At 43.4% G+C, this 19444-nt stretch overlaps 1 long non-coding RNA gene across 1 annotated transcript; it reads right to left on the bottom strand.

Moving 5' to 3' along the window:
- Positions 1-12096: 12096 nt before the first annotated feature.
- LOC130460693 (uncharacterized) lies at positions 12097-12629 on the bottom strand. Its single transcript, XR_008920701.1, has 3 exons — positions 12527-12629; positions 12286-12431; positions 12097-12184 (listed from the first exon to the last, which is right to left on the bottom strand). It is a non-coding gene; the product is annotated as an uncharacterized lncRNA (long non-coding RNA).
- Between the last annotated feature and the right edge of the window lie 6815 nt (positions 12630-19444).

The raw sequence follows: 19444 nt of genomic DNA, 5'->3' as shown, positions 1-19444 counted from the left end.
ATAAAACAGGGTTGTTTATGTTAAAAAGTTCTTCACTGAACTTGGGTAGATCACATGTCTGCTGGCTTGATGGTTCTTCATTAAAAAAATGCGTAGAACCACTCTTGAAGCAAGAAAAGACTAGATCACAAAATAAACATACTCAAAAGATCTTATCATCATATCTCGAAGAGACATTCGATGAAAAGGATATTAAGATTGGCAAAGCATGATAACTAAACCTATGCAACAAGTGAGAAGCAACACTCACATTGTAGCACTGGAAATCAAGCATAGCTTTGAATTCCATGAATTGTTTTAGAAGATGGGTTTGAGGCCCATGGTTATAAAACATTGGGGTTGAACATTTATCATATATGAAATATATTTTCATATTCCATTTAATCTTGGTTTAGTATTAAATGATGAGTCCCTTCAATTTGACAATATATTCAAGATAGACTGTCAGGACCAGTCCTGTGACTAAGAAATGTCTATCAAGTGAACTTGAATGTCAAAGGTTGAAAATGGTCCCTAGTCGGAGTTTTCTATAAAATTGGACGCATAGAAAACGTTAGACGATTAGAATGCAAGATGACTAGTAGTTCTGTTTCTTGAACTATGTGGACATGGCAATGTCATAATCATTTGCATAGATACTTACTTTGGGAAGACTAGTATCGGACAAGACCTATGAAACTTTACTGTAAGAGATGAAAATCTGTCATAAGTAAATTTCATTAAAATTATTAGACACTAAATCCTCAATACCTGAGTGATTTGAGATTACTTGTTTGAGAACTGGTTGCTTTGACGTTGACCAACCGTCGCACCGTAAAAGGAGGCTATAAAGGCAACGCTCAGGTAATCACCTATCAAACGAAGTCTAATCTCAAGATCGCAAGATTGGGATTGTCCTCCCATAAATCGGGATGAGATGCTTAAAAGTTGTACAAGGCCACTCGGAGAGCTAGAAACTGTGAAATGCATGGCCGTGCTCGGATGAATCATAGGCTATGATTATCTGTTTATTTGATCAGTTGAACTCTGAAACCGAGAAACACCTCTGGACATAATAAGGATGACAACTCTTACCTTATGTTCAAGAGCAAGCATCGAGCGACAAAGGAATTAGGAAATGCACACTTGTCCCTAAGGACAAGTGGGAGACTGAAGGAAATAATGCCCTTGGTCCAAGTATGCATTCTATGTTAAGTCTAATAAATGCGGTTCAGTATTAATTAACAAGTTAATAATTCAGTGAGATCAAGTGAGTTGAATGCCTAGCTAGAGGCCGCTTCAGTTCAAGTGGAATTAATGATATTAATCCACAGCTTACTCTTGACTGAACCCGTAGGGTCACACAAATAGTACGTAAACGGATCAAGTATTTGATGGCATTAAATACTCCATCTATGGATATTCGGAATCGACGGATCTTGGTTTAAGTGGGAGCTGAGATCGTCACAGGCAAGAAATGAATACTCCGGAAACGATGATATTACCGAAAACGGAAATATGGATCGTATCGGAAATATAAATATTATCCAAGTCGTAGATGTTGCCGGAAACAGAAACATGGTACGTATCGGAAAATATTATCGGAAATGGAAATATTGTCGGAATCGGAAATATTGTCGGAAACGGAAATATTGTCAGAATCGGAAATATTATCGGAATCGGAAAATAATTCCGGAAACGGAAATATTAAATATTTGTTCGAAACGGAAATTAATTCCGGAATCGGAAATATTAAATGTTGTTCGTATCGGAAATGAATTCCGGAATCGGGAATTTAATCGGAAGCGTATCGTACGAATTAGCATCGGACGAAGCCCGCTAGACGAAGGCCCAGCACGAAGCCAGGCCATCGCCCAGCGAGCCGCACGCAACGCACGCCTCGACCAGGCCCAGCGCAAGGCCAGGCCCAGCCAAGGGCGCGCGCGCGCACGCAGCACCGCACATGGGCTGTGCCCTTGTCGTGGGCCGCAAGGCCTGCACGGGTGCACGGCTTGTGCGATGCGTATGCCGGAAATCCTAATTCTATTGGGATTCGTGCGAAGATTAAAATCCTAATCTTATTAGAATTGCTTTGTTATTTAGAGTCCTAATAAAGTTCTAATTAACAAATCCACATCCTAGTAGGATTACAATTCCTTTTCCATACCTCTATAAATAAGGGCCTAGGGGTCATTATTTATACATAAGTTTTCAAGTATTCAAAACTAGGATTTTTAAGCAGAAAAATCAGCCATAACTCTTGCCCATTTTAGCCGAAAATAATAGTACCTTAAGGGCGATTCTAGTTGGTCAATCTTAAGGCGGATCCGGACGTGCTGTGGACTATCTACGGAGGGACGACACTTGGAGTCCTAAAAGACTTGTTCTTGTTCGGTTCGGGCGCAGCTAGGGAAGGCACGCAACAAAGAGTATGCATCTAAATTATGCTATATGATTATGTGTAAATAATATGTATTCCTGGCTTAATGGTTGTTTCCGCATGATTTATGAATTGTCATATGTATCATAACCTAACACGAATTTCTGGTGATGGACTGCGACTCCGTATACAACGTGATCATGGGAAGAACCATGATCCACAAGATGCAAGCAGTCCCCTCCACATACCATCAGCTGATGATATACGTCTCGGATGCAGGATTCGCCGAACGAATCAGAGGTGATCAAGAAGTGGCGAGAAGAACCTGCCACACGGCTGTCCGAAAGCCCAAACTAGGGGACGGCCCCGAGGAAGAAAAAGGAGCTACGGTAGAGGAAAGCGAGGCAAAAAGGAGAAGAGCAAGCACGAGCAGCTTGTCTCCCGCAGAAGTTGATGCCCGCCCCGAAACCCTGTCTCCCGAACCGGATCAAGAAATGGAGGATATCTTCCTCGAAGAGGATTCAGACAGGAGCGTCCGAATAGGCAAGGGCCTAAGCTCGGGGCTCCGAATCGATTTGATCCGACTACTCAGGGATCACAAAGACATCTTTGCATGGTCAGCAGCAGATATGCCAGGGATAAATCCGAAGCTGATTTGTCACAAGCTGGATGTCAACGCTGAAGCTCGACCAATAAAGCAAAAAAAGAGAAATTACTCCTCGGAGAAAAACAAAGCCATCGCCGAGGAGGTAAAAAAGTTGCAAGAGGCCGGATTCATCGAACCATGCATGTATCCGAAGTGGCTGGCCAACGTGGTGATGGTCAAAAAAGCGAACGGCTCATGGCGAATGTGCGTAGATTTCACAGACCTGAACCGAGCCTGCCCCAAAGACTGCTATCCCCTGCCAAGGATAGATCAATTGGTTGACTCCACCAGCGGCCATGCACTGCTCAGCTTCATGGATGCCTTTTCAGGTTACCACCAAGTATTCATGCACCCCGATGACAGGGCAAAGACAGCGTTCATCACAAGCGCAGGAGTGTTCAACTACAAAATGATGCCTTTCGGCTTGAAAAATGCCGGAGCCACCTACCAGAGGCTAGTTGATCACGTCTTCGCCGACCAGAAAGGGAGGAATGTGGAGGTCTATGTGGATGACTCCATCGTAAAAAGCATCAAGGAGGAAGACCATGTCAAAGATTTGGCAGAGACCTTCGGAAATCTGCGGAAATACAGCATGAAGCTGAACCCAAAAAAGTGCGTCTTCGGGGTGAAGTCAGGGAAGTTCCTCGGATTCATGGTGAGCGAAAGAGGAATCGATGCGAACCCAGACAAAGTCCAAGCGGCATTGGATTTACCCGAGCCGAAGACCAAGAGAGATGTGCAGAGGCTAACCGGCAGGTTAGCCGCACTGACAAGGTTCATATCAAAAGCCTCGGACAAGGGAGCCCCCTTCTTCAAAGCACTGAAACCAAAGAACCTCCCCGGGGGAGAAGCAGAACCAGTCAAGAAAAAGGGGGTCCCGAGGAAAGTGGATCCCGAACTGATATGGGAACAGGAGCAAAAAGAAGCTTTTCAGCAACTCAGAGCCCACCTAGCTCAACTGCCGACACTGGCCAGACCAAAGGAGGGGGAAACCCTGTACCTATATGTCGCAGTTAGCCCTGGAACCGTCAGCGCAGTGCTTCTTCGAGAAGAAGAAAAGAAGCAACAGCCAATCTACTTCACCAGCCGAACACTCACAGGGGCCGAAACCCGGTACCCGCTCATCGAGAAAGTCGCATATGCAGTAGTGGTAGCTGCACGAAAGCTGAGGCCATACTTCGACTCCCACCAGATCACAGTGCTAACTGACCAACCGCTCGAGAAAGTACTCGACAAAATAGAGAGGTCAGGAAGATTGGCTGCCTGGGCCTTCGAACTATCGGAGTTCGGCATCAAATATCAGCCGAGGACAGCAATCAAAGCACAAGCGTTGGCCGACTTCTTGGCCGAATGCTCATACCAAGAAATGCTGGATGACACGAAAAGCACTTGGGAGGTCTTCACTGACGGATCTTCCACAATAAACGGCTCAGGAGCAGGAGTTGTACTAATTCCCCCTACGGGGAAAAGCATAGAGTATGCATTGAAGTTCGGCTTCAAAGCAACTAACAACGAGGCCGAATATGAGGCTGCAATCGCAGGGATAGAACTTTGCTTATCCCTGGAAGCCGAGCATGTTCGCCTCAAAACTGATTCCCAGCTTGTAGCCAACCAGATCCGAGGGGAGTATGAGGCCAAATGGCCCAGCATGACAGCTTACTTAGCAAAAATTAAGTCCTTAACGTCAAAGTTAAGATCCTTTGAAGTCATTCTCATCCCCCGAGGACAAAACACGCAAGCAGATGCACTGTCAAAACTCGCAAGCTCAACACTCATCGACCTAAACAGGTCGGTCCACGTGGAAGTTCACCAAGAGAGAAGCATTGACTTGCTACCCACCACAGTATGCAGCTTACGTACCGAACCCAGCTGGATGGACGCAGTAGTTGCATACAAAGAAAGGGGAGAACTTCCCGAGGATAAGCTGCAGGCAAGAAAGCTGAAAAGATTCAATAAGTGGTTCATCATCAGCGCTGAAGGAGAGCTCATGAGGAAATCATTCTCCGCTCCGCTGCTAAAATGTGTGGGTCCAACAGACGCCGACTACATCCTAAGGGAAATCCACCTCGGGATATGCGGAAACCACATCGGAGGCAGGACATTGGCACATAAAGCCCTTCGGGCTGGGTACTGGTGGCCCACTATGGTTTCCGAGGCAAAGCAGATGGCAAGGAAATGCGAGAAATGCCAAAAGTTCGCACCAGCCATCCATCAACCAGCTCAAACCCTACAATCAACACTGTATCCCTTACCATTCGCACAGTGGGGGTTAGACATCATTGGTCCCTTCCCCTCAGCGACGAACCAGAAGAAGTGGTTGATTGTAGGAGTCGACTATTTTAGCAAATGGATCGAAGCCGAAGCTGTCTCCTCCATCACCGAACCTCAGGTCCGCAAGTTCATATGGCAGAACATCATCACAAGGTTCGGCATACCAAGACTGATGGTCTTCGACCACGGGAAACAGTTCGACAACACCCCGTTGCAAAAGTGGTGCAAACAGTTCGGCATACACCTAGCTTACTCGGCAGTCTGCCACCCACAAAGCAACGGACAAGCCGAAGCTGCTAACAAACTCATCCTCAATGCACTCAAGAAAAGAGTCGAGGATGACAAAAACAAATGGTTAGAAGAGCTACCCGGAACGCTATGGTCCCTTCGGACCACTGAGAAAGAAGCTACCGGGCAAACACCGTTCCACCTTGTATACGGATCCGAAGCTGTAATCCCTGTGGAAATCGGAACAGAAAGCCTGAGGATCCAGGCATACAACAGGTATGATGGGCTCCAAGGAGAAAGCAACAACCAACTTCTATCCGAAGCTCTCGATCTACTGGACGAAGCTCGGAACGATGCAAGGACACTCAACGCAGCCTATTTGCAGAGGGTCAACAAGCATTACAACCGAAGAGTCAACGCCAGACCCCTAAAAGTCGGTGATCTAGTACTCAAAAACGCCGCCTCGGTTCAGAAAGGACGGATCCATGGCAAACTCTCAGCCACTTGGGAGGGACCATACATCATCCATTCCGAAAAAAGGCCAGGCACGTTTATACTGAAACAGTTAGATGGAACAATTTTGAAGAACCATTGGAATACCGATGTTCTCAAGAAATATTTTGTATGATCTCTGTCTGTAAACCAAGTAAGTTGTTTAATGAGAAGAGGAAAGCCATTGGCACCATGAGTTTCATTAAACTTATCTCTATATTTATTGTCCCTTTATATATACATGCAGCCTCGGATCTGATCAATCCGAGACTAAAAACAGGATTGACTTTGCCCATTCCTTGATAAAATGCAAGAAATGACCAAATCATACACTTCAGGGAATCGTCCAGAATCCTCGGATTCGCGGTACCCTAATAAAATTTGTTCGCAACAAACAGTCGCTCGAATCAAGTTATAAAACTCCGGCTCAGATCCACGGATCGCCGAAGGCATAACTAAGAGGCAGACTAGCGATCTCCTTGCCCAGGTTTCCGAACCACAAGGGATCGGAAGAACAATCCAAACCTCTGAGCAGATCGACGGATTTGAAGAGTCTGGAAACTAAAGAGTCTCTTAGCAGATCTACGGATTTGAAGAACTCGCAAAACTAAAGAGTCTCTTAGCAGATCTACGGATTTGAAGAACTCGCAAAACTAAAGAGTCTCTTAGCAGATCTACGGATTTGAAGAACTCACCAAATCAAAGAGTCTCTTAGCAGATCTACGGATTTGAAGAACTCGCAAAGTTAAAAAGTCTCTTAACAGATCTACGGATTTAAAGAGCTCGCAAGATCAAAAGGTTTTTAGCAAGTCTACAGAAAGAGGAGCTCGAGAAATCTACGGATTTAAGGACCTAAAATTGCGAAAGTACAAGTTGAAAAGAAGCTTCCAAGTAACAAACATTCATTTTTTATTCAATATTTGGGGGGAGTACAAATACATTGAAAACCTCAAAAATTGAAAACAAAATGAAACAGTTAAAATCGGCAGCCATCAACAGACAATACCGGCCTACCGAAGTACTAAAGAAAACAAAAAGAAATGAGTACAACGCAGCGCCGAGGCAAAAGGGGGGAAAGGCAAGCACATGTTCGGAAGTCCTCAACTGGAACCGACCGACTCTGAAGAAGACGACTGCCCGAATCCCTAACTCTTGGGGGTCTCGGGAGCAGCCCCTAGGGGAGCGTCCTTCGAAGAACCCCCAGCAGTAGTGTCACCTTCGGAAGACGCCTTCTGGGCCCGAGCCTCTGCAAGAGCAGCTTGACGTTCAGCTTCAGCTTCGTCTCGATCGGCCTGGCACTCCACCAAGTGATCATGGGCCCTCATCCAGAGCGGAACCTTCTCATTCCAAGGGAAATAAGGCATGTGCTTCGCAAACATGCGCCGAGCGCCCAGGATGCCATTCCAGTATTGCTCTCTACACTGATCAGCAGTGTAGAGGTCAACTCTCTCTTGCTCCAACTTCCGGATGGCCGCGTCCTTCTCTCGGATCTTCAGCTGGAGAACGGGCACCTTGTCAGCTTGATTCTGAACAATCTCCCGATGCTTGATAAACTGCTGAAGCCTCGCCTCCGCTTCATGGCTCTGCTTAATGGCCGCCTCAAATTTAGACGTCATCTCCTTGAGAAGACTGTCTTTTTCTTCAAGTTCGCTCGCAAACTTGGCGGCCATTTCTTTCCTCTCCTTGTCGAAGGAAGCTATCTTTTCAGCATCCTCCTCGACTTGGAAAGTGAGCTTCCCAACTTCGGCCCCGATCTGCTCAGCCGACTCCCTAGCCTCACGACTGTACTGAAGGTACAGTTGCTTGACCTCCACCAGCTCGGCGAAGAGCTGCCTAGCCTTCTGGTCCAAAATAGGGATATCACGAGCATAAGCCTCCTGATATCTCCTCAGTTGTCTCTCCTCAACCGAGCTACACTCGGAAGCGAACGAGGACCAGAAAACAGCCTAGGGAAAAAAGAAAAAGATGAGGAAAAGTAGATAAGAAAAAGATGAGAAAGAACAAACGAAACTCAAAAAATTGAAAATCCAACACTTACCTCATTCAGATAGTATTGAGCCATCATAGCTGGGTTCCTCTCCTCAGCTCCAGGAACCCTCCACTGCGGGTTGGCCCGAAGAAGATTCTCCCGTGCAGCTTCGGGTCCCACCAAAGATCCCACATGAGCCATGGGGTTCTCCCCCAAAACCGGAGCTCTAGCATAGCGAGCCATCGCCTCCCTTACCTCCTCGGGGATCCTTTTCAGCGGAACATCCGAGCAAGGGTCAGCGTGGATCAGTCTATCCAGGGCCGAGGTCGAAGTAGAGCCCAAGGTCGAGTGGCGCCTCTTCCTCGTCAGACCCTGTTCGGGTTGCTCCTCCTCAGCAGAAGGGACCTCCTTCTCAGCTTCGGGAACCTCCATGTGAGCTTCGGTGAGATCCACCATCTCCTTATCTGGACTTTTCTCCCTTTCGAGAGAAACGTCAGCAGATTCCTCCTTCTGCTCGGCCACAGTAGGGACATCCGAGCCAGGAACAAGGTCGGCTTCAATCGCCTCCATCACCTTGGTTATATCCTGGATCTCGATCCCTAAAGCAGCAGCCGGCTTCAGCGGAGAGGGGATGGTATCTTCCTCAGCCAACGGTTGGTCCACGGGCGGCAGTTCCGCAACCACCACACTCTTCAACTTCTGCCCTGGCAAGGGCATGAAGTGAAGGAGATTCTTGGGAGGAGGCATGACTTCCGAAACCGCTTCCTACAGGGCAAACACTCAAAGGTCAGTTTCAGAAAAGGAGAGAACGGACTACAAAAAAAAAAAGAGCTCCAAGTCAGAACAAATACCTTCTCCGAAGACTGAGAAGCTTTCGCTTTCTTCGGATGCGCAGAAGGCCTCAAAAGAGTGCTGCCCTTCCTTTTGCGCTGATCCTAAACAGAGGAGACCAAGGGTCAATAAATGTAAAAGAAGACAAAGGAAGGAATAAAGATAAAACCGTGAAGTACCCGGTTCCTAGATAAAGAGATATCTATCCGAGCCGGAGATGAAACCGAAGGAACGGCACGCGGCACAGCGTCAGTCCCAGGACCCTAAAAGATGGTCCAGGACCAAGACGTTAGCCGACGGCCAACCAGAAAGAAAGACAAACAAAAGACTTCGAGATATAAAAACACTCACCGGATCCGAGGTTGTCCTCAAATCAGGGAGCACGACCTTCACTGGAACAGCTTCGGGAGAAGAGGCAGAATCCCACGGATCAGCTCGAACTTCAGATATCCGATCGACACCCGACGGAGACAACACGTAATCCTTCAAGCGAGGATTACGAGGATTCTCTTTTCCGAACTTGTAATCAGGAGCCGAGTCGTGAATGGTCTTCAGATCCAAAGAAATGCCCAAGACCACAGGATCAACGCAGCTAAAGCCGTACTCTGCAGAAACAAAGCACAAAACAAAGTCAATAAAACGAGACAAAAAGAAGGAAGACAAACTTACTAAAGCACGGTCCCAGCCGAAGGACACCTACCCCTGTCAAAAATCCTGCTGAGACCGGCAACAGCAAGAATGTCCTCCCGCAAGATATAGTTGAGGTTCGGGAGCCAGTTGGACGGCAGTTTGTAGTTGTCCTCCCGAGCCAAAAACCACTGGAGGAGATCCACGTAGTGGTGATGGTTCCGATCCGGAGCAGCCACGCTTCGCATATCAGGATCAGGAGTCACAAACCACTTCGGAGGGCGGTAGAAATGCGGATGCTTCGGATCTGTCGGCACACGAACGAACAACCACTCCGTCTTCCAATTATGATCAGAGCTGAGGTAAGGGTAGGCCGTAATGTAGTTCGGCTCCCCCTTCCTTCGGGACCTTTTGTTGATGATGGTCCACCAACCATACCCATCCCCCTTGGAAGCGTGGTTGAAAGACAGATCGTGCAGATCCCGAAACACGGCAACAGAACAGGGAAAGTTAATAAAATCGCACACCCATCTAAATCCGATGATGTGCCTCATAGATTTGGGGGTAAGTTGGGCCAAACTGATGTTGTACGACACCAGGAGCTCGGAAATGAAGGGATCCAAAGGAAAGCGGAGACCGTTCTCCAAATGATGAGTATACACAGAGATGAACCCCCTCGGCGGATGAGTCACCCGAGGACGCTCCTGGTCGGGAAGCTCGCACCAGTACCCCAAGGCGTGCTGGATTCCGTATAACTCTTCGGCCCTCCGATGGTAATTCCCCAGCTTCGCCTCCACCAACCAGTCACCACTGACCGATTTTTCCAAAGGACCATCGATCTTAGTGGTCTCATGCAGAATCGGGGCATACTTGCCCTGCGGATCAGCTTCAGTCCAATGAACTGGAAACTCAGGGTAAGAGCGGCGCACACCCGAAGAACCAGCTTTCTTACCAGAAGTTGCGCGTTCAGACACGCTAGACCCGCCAACAACATCATCTTTGGAAGCATCCCAACCAGTCGAACCCTCTCCACCGGCCTCTCCGAAGGCCGACCCCTCGAAGTTTTCGGTAACCTTCCCGAAGGCACGTTCTCCCTTTCACTAGAGGAGCCAACGACGAACTTGCTTTTGCCCCTATTCTTTGCCATGGCCGCGAATTCTCGGTCTAGGGTTGAGATTGAGGGGTAGAAGGAAAAACGAAGAAAAAGAGGAGAATTCAAAAACAAATTACCTTTTTCCGAAGCGGAATTCGCCGATAAAACGAACAACACAAGTTCCCGAAGTCTAAAGTTGGCCGAATTTCGTAGATCTGAAGAAACAAATTGCACTGCGATCGCCGGAATTTAGAGAGAGAATGGGTTTGAAAGAAGGAGTAAAAGTTGGAAAAGAGCAACGCACCCCATATTTATAGAAAAGAAAAGGGGCGCATCAACTTCCTCAACCCACGATCTCCAAGACACAATACAACTCCCAACACTTGTCATCAATGCAAATCACCCCTTTTCGAAAAAGAGAGGGAACTTTCGGACTTCTGACAGCTGGAAACCCACCCATTTAATTCTAAATGGACCGGGTCTGGGGGGCATGTTGTTTGGGCTCCCAATTGATTCTCAATTGGGCCACTAAGTCCAAAGCCCAATGGCTCTAAACAAACAGCATCAAACCTACCAATGGCTAGTCAGCCATCTATTAAGGCCCAAGGCCCAAAAGCAATAAATGACCTATGGGCATTTACTATGCAAACACTATAAATAGGCCGCCAAGGCTCACACCTCAAGGTACGTCCAATTTATCGCCTTAAGACTACTCTTCTAGAGAACTTCTCTCTAGAATCCGAGCATCGTTCTTACTTAGGCATCGGAGGGGCTTTCCTCGGAAACACCCCCGAGGCCAGTGACTTTGCTCTTGTGCAGGTGAATTCGGACTCTACTCATTCAAACAAGCAAGATCTTCAACACATACAAAAGGGCCTTCATTCGAAGCCCATTGTTTCCATCTTTACAACACCGGAACAGTTTCTGTTGCACCAGGAGCATAACAACAATTGCAATTGCATTGTCAATTTGTCATCATTGATGGCTTCATCAACGACCAACCGATTCAACGACTTCTTGTGCTCGAGAATCGTTGTATCGTAGACTTTGTTTGTACCCTCTGTCAATTATTTAAGAGAAAAGACACAAAATTTCAGTTAAAATTCAGTTCAAAACCAAAACCCTAATAACCCAACTAACATCTCCACATAAAACAATTACTCAGTTAGATCCAATACCAAATTGATTAACCTAACAACATTCTGCAACTTTAAACATACGGCATTAAAGTCAATAAAAAAAAGAGAGGACATATATCCTCAATTAAACACAAAGTTAAGAAAAACTCCACATCGGTTAACAAGTCGCAAAAAAAATTTATACCGAACTCTTGTGCAAGGGGATCTTGGTTGTAGCCATTATGGTGAACTGTCTGCAGTGAAAAAGCAAGAAAAATACTCATGCCATGAACATAGCTTATGCATGTTATTCAACTCAATATGCATGATCATCACAATAGAGTAGGTATTTTTGGGGAGAACATGTTGAAGAATAGGAGAAAGCTCTTTAGAGGCATAATGCACCAGTAAATCAGAACAAAAGAAACTAAGTAGAGGACCTATCTTCTTCCTGATCACATGGTCGCCTACATGTAACTTTGAGTAAAGAAGTTATTTGCTTATCATTCAATCTCTTTGTATATCTTTGTCCTCCAACTATTTATCATGCCTGTAACAGAACATAGAAAAACAGAGAATCAGTAAAACATTCACATAAGCTGCTGAAAGCCACGTGTTCTTAAGTCTTAACTAAAACTATCTACGACATACCTCAATGGGAAAATAATTCACTTTCTTTTGACTCCCTACTTGAAGACAAGGGAAGTGGGTGTATTATATGGAAAAATCCATACACCTCCCGGAAGTACTCAACCACAAACTTCATATTCATTTGCTCATCAACAGGGAATATGAAACTGTCGAGAAAACGGAAAATATGAATAAGTTATAAGGAACAAAGCAAGAAAGTGTTAAGGAGAAGATAATGAGAATAAAGAATAATGGCTAATACATTAGCTCCCTGGTAGGTTGTGCTGACAATCCTGATACTCAGTATTTCCTCCGTACATTTCCTGTGTGAGTAACCTCCGCTTTGATGCCTCTAAGTGCTTTCTTAACCTGCACATACAAAAGAATGAAAGTTAGCTTCTGATAATATAAAATACTAATTACTATTTCAATCAATAAATTAATCATCGATATCTAAACCAATTGGGGTCTATATTTCAATTTATCATTTCAAAATGTGAACACTTCCTTCTCTGTTGATCTATTTCAGAGTTGATATGGGTTCAAAAGGAAAGGATTCTCTTATCCTACTTTTCCAAAAAAAAAATTGTCCACAACAATAAATTATGAATCCTAAACAGAGGAAATCGAGGTCAAACCTAGAAATCTATCTTCCAAAATGGTCTCTTCTACTTAATGGTCTCTTCTTGTTTATAGTGAGCACGGGAAACAATTGAAATATATACCTGAAGGTAAGTTACAATGTCAATTGTCCCCACTCTCCATCCTGCCTTTTGCTGTCTTGAAATATAAGATAAAACTTTTCCTAAAGAAGTGAGGACGGTATTAATAACGCTAAGAAAATTACGAGTAACTCTGGGAAAATTGAGGTCCATAAAATTGGAACCAAACCCAGAAAAATTGGAAGCAAAATCAAAATCAAATTCATAAATTATAACCTAGGCAAAAATTCAGAAGCAACCATAAATCAGTATAAATCTGACTCGGAGAAAACCGCGATCAAACGCATCTTCCAACCAATACTATCAACAACACACAAATTAAATCAGGAATTAGAACCCATAAACAAATAAGGAGAGGTAATCAATTAAAGAAGTTTTCAAAATCAAAAGAGATCTAATCTTGAAAGAAGAAAATCGAGAAAATCATAGCCACAATTAAGGATATCAACCGCCAGATTTAGTTATTGTTGGGTGATATAACTGTAGCAGAGAGTGAAATAAGAGAGAGAAAGAAGATGGAAGCAAAGACACGGAATGACATACCCTTCGCTGGCGTGGAAGGGAGGTTAGAGTCAGATTTGACGGTGGATGGCTGTGAAGACGGAGCCTTTGGAGGTGGTCGTCTAGTCTTCTGAGATGATGCATCAACTGGCTTCGGGATGACAGCTGGAGTTGGCGCATTGGACATTTCTGAAGCACCAAGAGAAACACAATCACTCCACTTCACTAATTAAGTTACCCAATGCTAAAAGCATCTAACAATAAAAACAAGCATTAGGGATTTCGTCACACTTATGCCTCCGCTGTGCACTCCTGGCCGGCCGACAAAGACTGTCTCTTATGCACAATTTCGTCCTTACATCTAGCTGGAAAACATGCGAAGGTCAATCAGTTTCAGAATATGCAGAGTGGTATTACGAGAAATCATTTGGAGCACATGCGAACTTCAACTCATCTTAAAAGTATGCAGCTGATCTTAAAAATTATTCTACACTGATCTTGCATAAAAAACTTCAAGATCAAAACATAGCTCTTTAAATAGTGTATAGCGTTTTTTAGTCGGGTGTTAAGACACGGATAAGCAGAGGATTAGTGTATTAGCATTTCTAGATCCACATTCAACTAATTAGAATCAGACCAAATATTTGCCTATCTGGCGTGCTTAAACAGGACCATAAGGATAACAATATTATGACCCCTCCCACCTACCCAACCCCTCCCCTCAAGAAAAAAGGTGCAAATTTCAGATTCTCAAGTTCAGTGACTGAAAACAAACCTACAATACTACAGAATGATATACATACGTTCAAGTAGGTATCAACTGAAAGTGCACGTGCTTTAGTTAGCCTTTATACCTTCACCATGACATTTTATAGTTGTTGAAAACTACTTGCACCAATCGACACTTCATCCAGGACAGAGCTCATGCTAGAACTTTCCTGTCTATTAGAAGAGTCCAGCTCTGTTGCAATGCCAGCTTCATCATCAAATTCACTCTGACCTTCAGCTTCATTTTCAAAATTACATAACTTCTTTGAACAAATTGGATCAGGATCTTCTCTTTGAACCTTTGTGGCCTGTATTTTTTCTTGTTCCTGGGAACGGAATATTCCGGAGAGTAACTTCATGTGCGATCTCCTCTGAATGCATTTGGCTGGATGCATATGAAGACTCCCTTGGGATGTTGATGGAAGGCCACTGTCTTCGGACTTGATTACATATGATGTTCTTCAATAGACATAAATTCCTATAACCGTAACAAACTTGGAACCTCAAATAGAAAATGTAAGAATAGAAACAACAGAAATTGTAACAACATAACTAAATAAAAACACAACAATGATAAAAGTTATACCTTGATTAGAAAAGTATTTTATGAAACGTTTCTGTTGCACCAGGAGCATAGCAACAATTGCAATTGCATTGTCAATTTGTCATCATTGGTGGCTTCATCAACGACCAACCGATTCAACGACTTCTTGTGCTCGAGAATCGTTGTATTGTAGACTCTGTTTGTACCCTATATCAATTTTTTAAGAGAAAAGACATAAAATTTTAGTTAAAATTCAGTTCAAAATCAAAACTCACCCAACTAACATCTCCACATAAAACAATTACTCAGTTAGATCCAATACCAAATTGATTAACCTAACAACATTCTGCAACTTTATACATACGACATTAAAGTCAATAAGAAAAAAAAGAGGAGGACATATATCCCCAATTAAACATATAGTCAGGAAAAACTCCACATCGGTTAACAAGTCGTAAAAAATTCTAGCAAGACACAAGCCTCGTCATTATCACTGATTGGCCCACGAAATTATATATTCAGGCACATAAGCAAATTTTATTTTATTGTGAGAAGACAATGAACGATAAGAGTGATGTAAGGGACAAAGGGCATTCTACCATATATCCATTCTCCTACATAGAAAATTACTCAATTTCTTTGATAAAGAATTGCTATATCAGTCCAAGTCTCCATAATTTTGCAGTTGAATCCTGAAGTTCTCAATCCCTAACTGAACTTTAAATTCTTTTCCATTAAAGTGGTATCATTGGGAGCTAGAACCCCCTACTAATAACCAAATGAGCAACAAACAAATTCAAACTATGACGAATTCAAACACAAATCCGGGAACTGCTAAATGCTTAGTAACTGGACAAAGTTTGACAAAGAAGGTTCATTCAACGCATAAAACTTCATAAACAATGTTCAATTATGTCACCAGTGAAAGCAATTTCAAGTAACTATTAATTCATGTATGTTACACTACTTGCAAAAGAATTAATCAATCAATCGAAACCTGGAGAATTGTTAAAAGTTTAAATAGCTCAAAATGAATTCTGAAAGCTTAAAATGCCAAGATTAATATTCGAGCAATCAAAGAACATAGACCTGAACAACACCAGCAAATGCTCGGCTCCAACCATGCGATTGAGAAAGATGGACAATGGAGACAGGCATAACAACACGATCAGCAATACAGAGAGCAAGAGCTAACGCCAGCATCATCACCACTTTCACTCTCTCGGCCGTCAAGAATTCCCGAAAACTCTGCGCTTCCATTCCCTTCCCTTCTCCGCCTTCGGCGAGGAACTGAAAATCATTGGAAGAAACCCTAGATTTTCCGGAAAAATGAAAGGAAGATCAGACATGGAAGGACCGAAAGGGCGGAAGAGAGAAGGCAACCCCCAAAAAAATGAGGAAGGGAAGTTACCAAGAGCTGAAGACGGAAGAGAGAGAAGAAGAAAAAGAAGGGCGGTGGATGCTGCAACGTGTCACGATCTTGGTGTAATGGCAAAGGAGTAGTAAATAGAGATGGGTGAGGGTAAAATGGGCATCACACTATTGCTGCAATAGTAATGTGAAGTTTGTGCTTTTTAAAGTGTTAGGATTCTTAACTACCACGAGTATTTGTATTTTTTATTCAATCAACCATGTTCTCTACTCAATTATTGTTCGTGTTGAGACTTGAGACACTGTCCACATGTGAATTATCCCATGTTGAAGAAAAAGGAGAGAAAATACCACCTTATAAGCTTGTGGAGTCACTCCTACTATTGCCAATTGCTTTTAGTGTGAAACCTCTATTGGACTTATAAGTGGACCGAACTCTCCTCCTCCTTATCGGGTTGCCCAGACCCATTTCATATTTCTCTGAAATTTAACAGTTCGTATTAATTTCTTATTCAATCAACCATACCATAACTAGTACTCCGTATGTTATTAATAAGTCTTGTACATCGTATTTTCTTGCCATTTAAATTAGTTTGTAGCATTCGAATGTTCTTTTGGTGTATAATGAGCTACAAAGCGGCCGATGGAGGCACAAATGGCAAATACCAATACCACTCCCATAATATGCCATGTTGCTTTCATATTATACACCACACATTACATAACAGCATCAGATCCATATGGACCCCTTTCTATTTCTATATCGGTTTCTAAGTCAAGAATGTAGCACAAATGTGGAAGATTTGGATTTGAAAAATTGAGACAATTGTCAATTGTGCAATAAATAAACATGGACCATACTTGGGCCCATTAGAGATTTCAGACCCAACTTCTCTTCTTCCTGGAGAGCGGACACCACCGGCTTCATAAACACCGCCTCCAAAGTCTTTTTTTCCATTATAACCCGGCGGCCGGTCTATTATTCGTATACACCTAACGATATATTCAGTAACTGATTATAAATGGTGTCAATGAAACTTAATTTGTCTGATTTGGGTTGTTCTAAAGAGTAATAAAATAAGGGGAAGAGGATCTAGTCTTAGTGATTTTTGAAAACTTGAGAGTATTCCAAGAATTAATTTAAAACCGAGACGTATTTCATGAAAAAATCGTTAAAAATTAATTGCTATATAAGAAAAACAATTGTGAAGGTTTACCTGATGCTTTGATGTTGAACAAAGGGTGAACATTACAAACAAAAAATTACATTCAATTTCGTTTTGGCCTTTTGGGTACAAAGGGGGGCAAAGCCCAAAAGCAAAAAAAAACAAAAAAAAAACAGGTACTAACTAGTCGTGTCAAGGTCATCCCAATTACGTCCTCATGAAGAATGCGACCCAATTCAAGTGGGGGAATTTGCATAATTTCCATCTTCGATCCTTGATTAACACTATTATTATCTAACCAATCTGCCGCTCTATTCCCTCCTCTAAAGCAGTGAAAGAAGGTTGTTTTCCAATTACTATTTCCAACTAAGTGTCGTCAATTATGCATAATGTGTGTACAATCTCCACCGTAAGGTTCTGAACCTTGAATTGGAAGTAGTGCCGTTTGATTGTCCATTGTAACATTAACTTTTTCACTCCCATTCTCATGACAAGTTTTATACCATGATCAACTGCCTTTAATTAGGCTTTGAAAGATGTGCAAACCCCAAAATTTACCGAAAGGCATAATGTATCCTCCCTGTTTGGTCTCGTATCTTTGCCGAAAAGGCATAATACATCCTTCCCGTTTTGTCTCGTATCAGTCCCCCTCCTCACAATTACTTTATAATCTCTCCGTCCCAGATTATTTGTTATATTATCCATTTTCCAATACGAGTAATTTGGGACGGATGAATATTTGTAAATAAGAATGGGATAAAAGAGGTGTATCGCTATTCGACGTCCTCATTCGTTAAAAACACCCGCATATTTTACGTGAAAGAACCGTTATGCCCTTATAAAACTCTAGCCCACCTCAAGCTTTCACCCTCCCTTATTCCGGCAACCCATTCCATTGTCCGGCGACAAAATCCGGCACCACCTTTCATCTTCAAACACCATCACCGTCTCTTCACCATCCTCACAGTCCCTTCACCATCATCACCACCCATTCACCTGACCTTCACCGCACCACCATCCACCACGCACCACCATCCACCTGCACCGCACCACCATCCACCACGCACCACCATCTTCACAGTTTCAGTTACGTTACGTTGATTTTATTTATTTATTTATGGATGATTGTTGCCGCCCGGAATTGGCAGCCTAGGGCCATGGTGTGCCGCCCAGGAAAGGCGGCCGCCACCATGGCTCAGCCGCATATCTAGGACGGTTGAGCCATGGCGGCGGCCGCCTTTCCTGGGCGGCACACCATGGCCCTAGGCCGTCAATTCCGGGCGGCAGGAAGTTAAAAAAAAAAATTAATGCACAAATTTGGTTCCTTTTATACATGAGTACATTTTATACATGAGTACATTTAGGTAGTTGACGATTTGATTAGCATGATACACGTACGAATGATTTTTTTTAAAATAAACCTCAATGATGGATTGATGGTGATTGAATTTTTTTAAAATTTTCGAACTTTTTTTATAAAAAAAACAGGGGTGTCGCCCAGAATTGGTGGCCCTGGCCATGGTTGTACCGCCTTTTCTAGGCGGCACAACCCTGGCCAGGGTCGCCAATTCTGGGCGGCACCCATGTGCAACCATAATAAAAAAATCATTTGGACGGAAAAAACAGAGCAAAGGAGGGTGGGTTTGGGATACCTGTGCGCGATCGACATTAAATAAAAAAACTTGCAATTTTCTTACCTTCGATGAGAATGACTGTGGTGGTGGCGGCTTGCTTAGTCGGTTAATTCACTTCTTTCAATTTTGTTTTTGGGTAATTATTCAATCACTGTATATTGATCTAACGACTTCTTTCATTAAATAAATCTTATTTTTATTTTTCTAGGATTCTTGTTTCTTGATTTAAAATAGGATAGATTGTTTAGGAGGAACGAGATACGGAGGGAGATTATAATTATTTAGCGGTGGTGGGTGCAGTGATGTAAATTTTAATTAATGGAGAGTGATGTAAACCACGGCCACCAGATTTCAGTGATGTAAATTTCATGCTTTGCTTGGCCGGAATTAAGGGAGGGTGAGGTAAGAAGGGGTTAATGGGGTGAAGAGAGATTGAGTATAGGAGGGCAAATGTGTATTTTTACACATAAAATA

This window comes from Spinacia oleracea, chromosome 5 (assembly GCF_020520425.1).
Source record: "Spinacia oleracea cultivar Varoflay chromosome 5, BTI_SOV_V1, whole genome shotgun sequence".
Taxonomy (NCBI): domain Eukaryota; kingdom Viridiplantae; phylum Streptophyta; class Magnoliopsida; order Caryophyllales; family Amaranthaceae; genus Spinacia; species Spinacia oleracea.
This window is presented reverse-complemented; position numbering and strand designations above follow the sequence as displayed.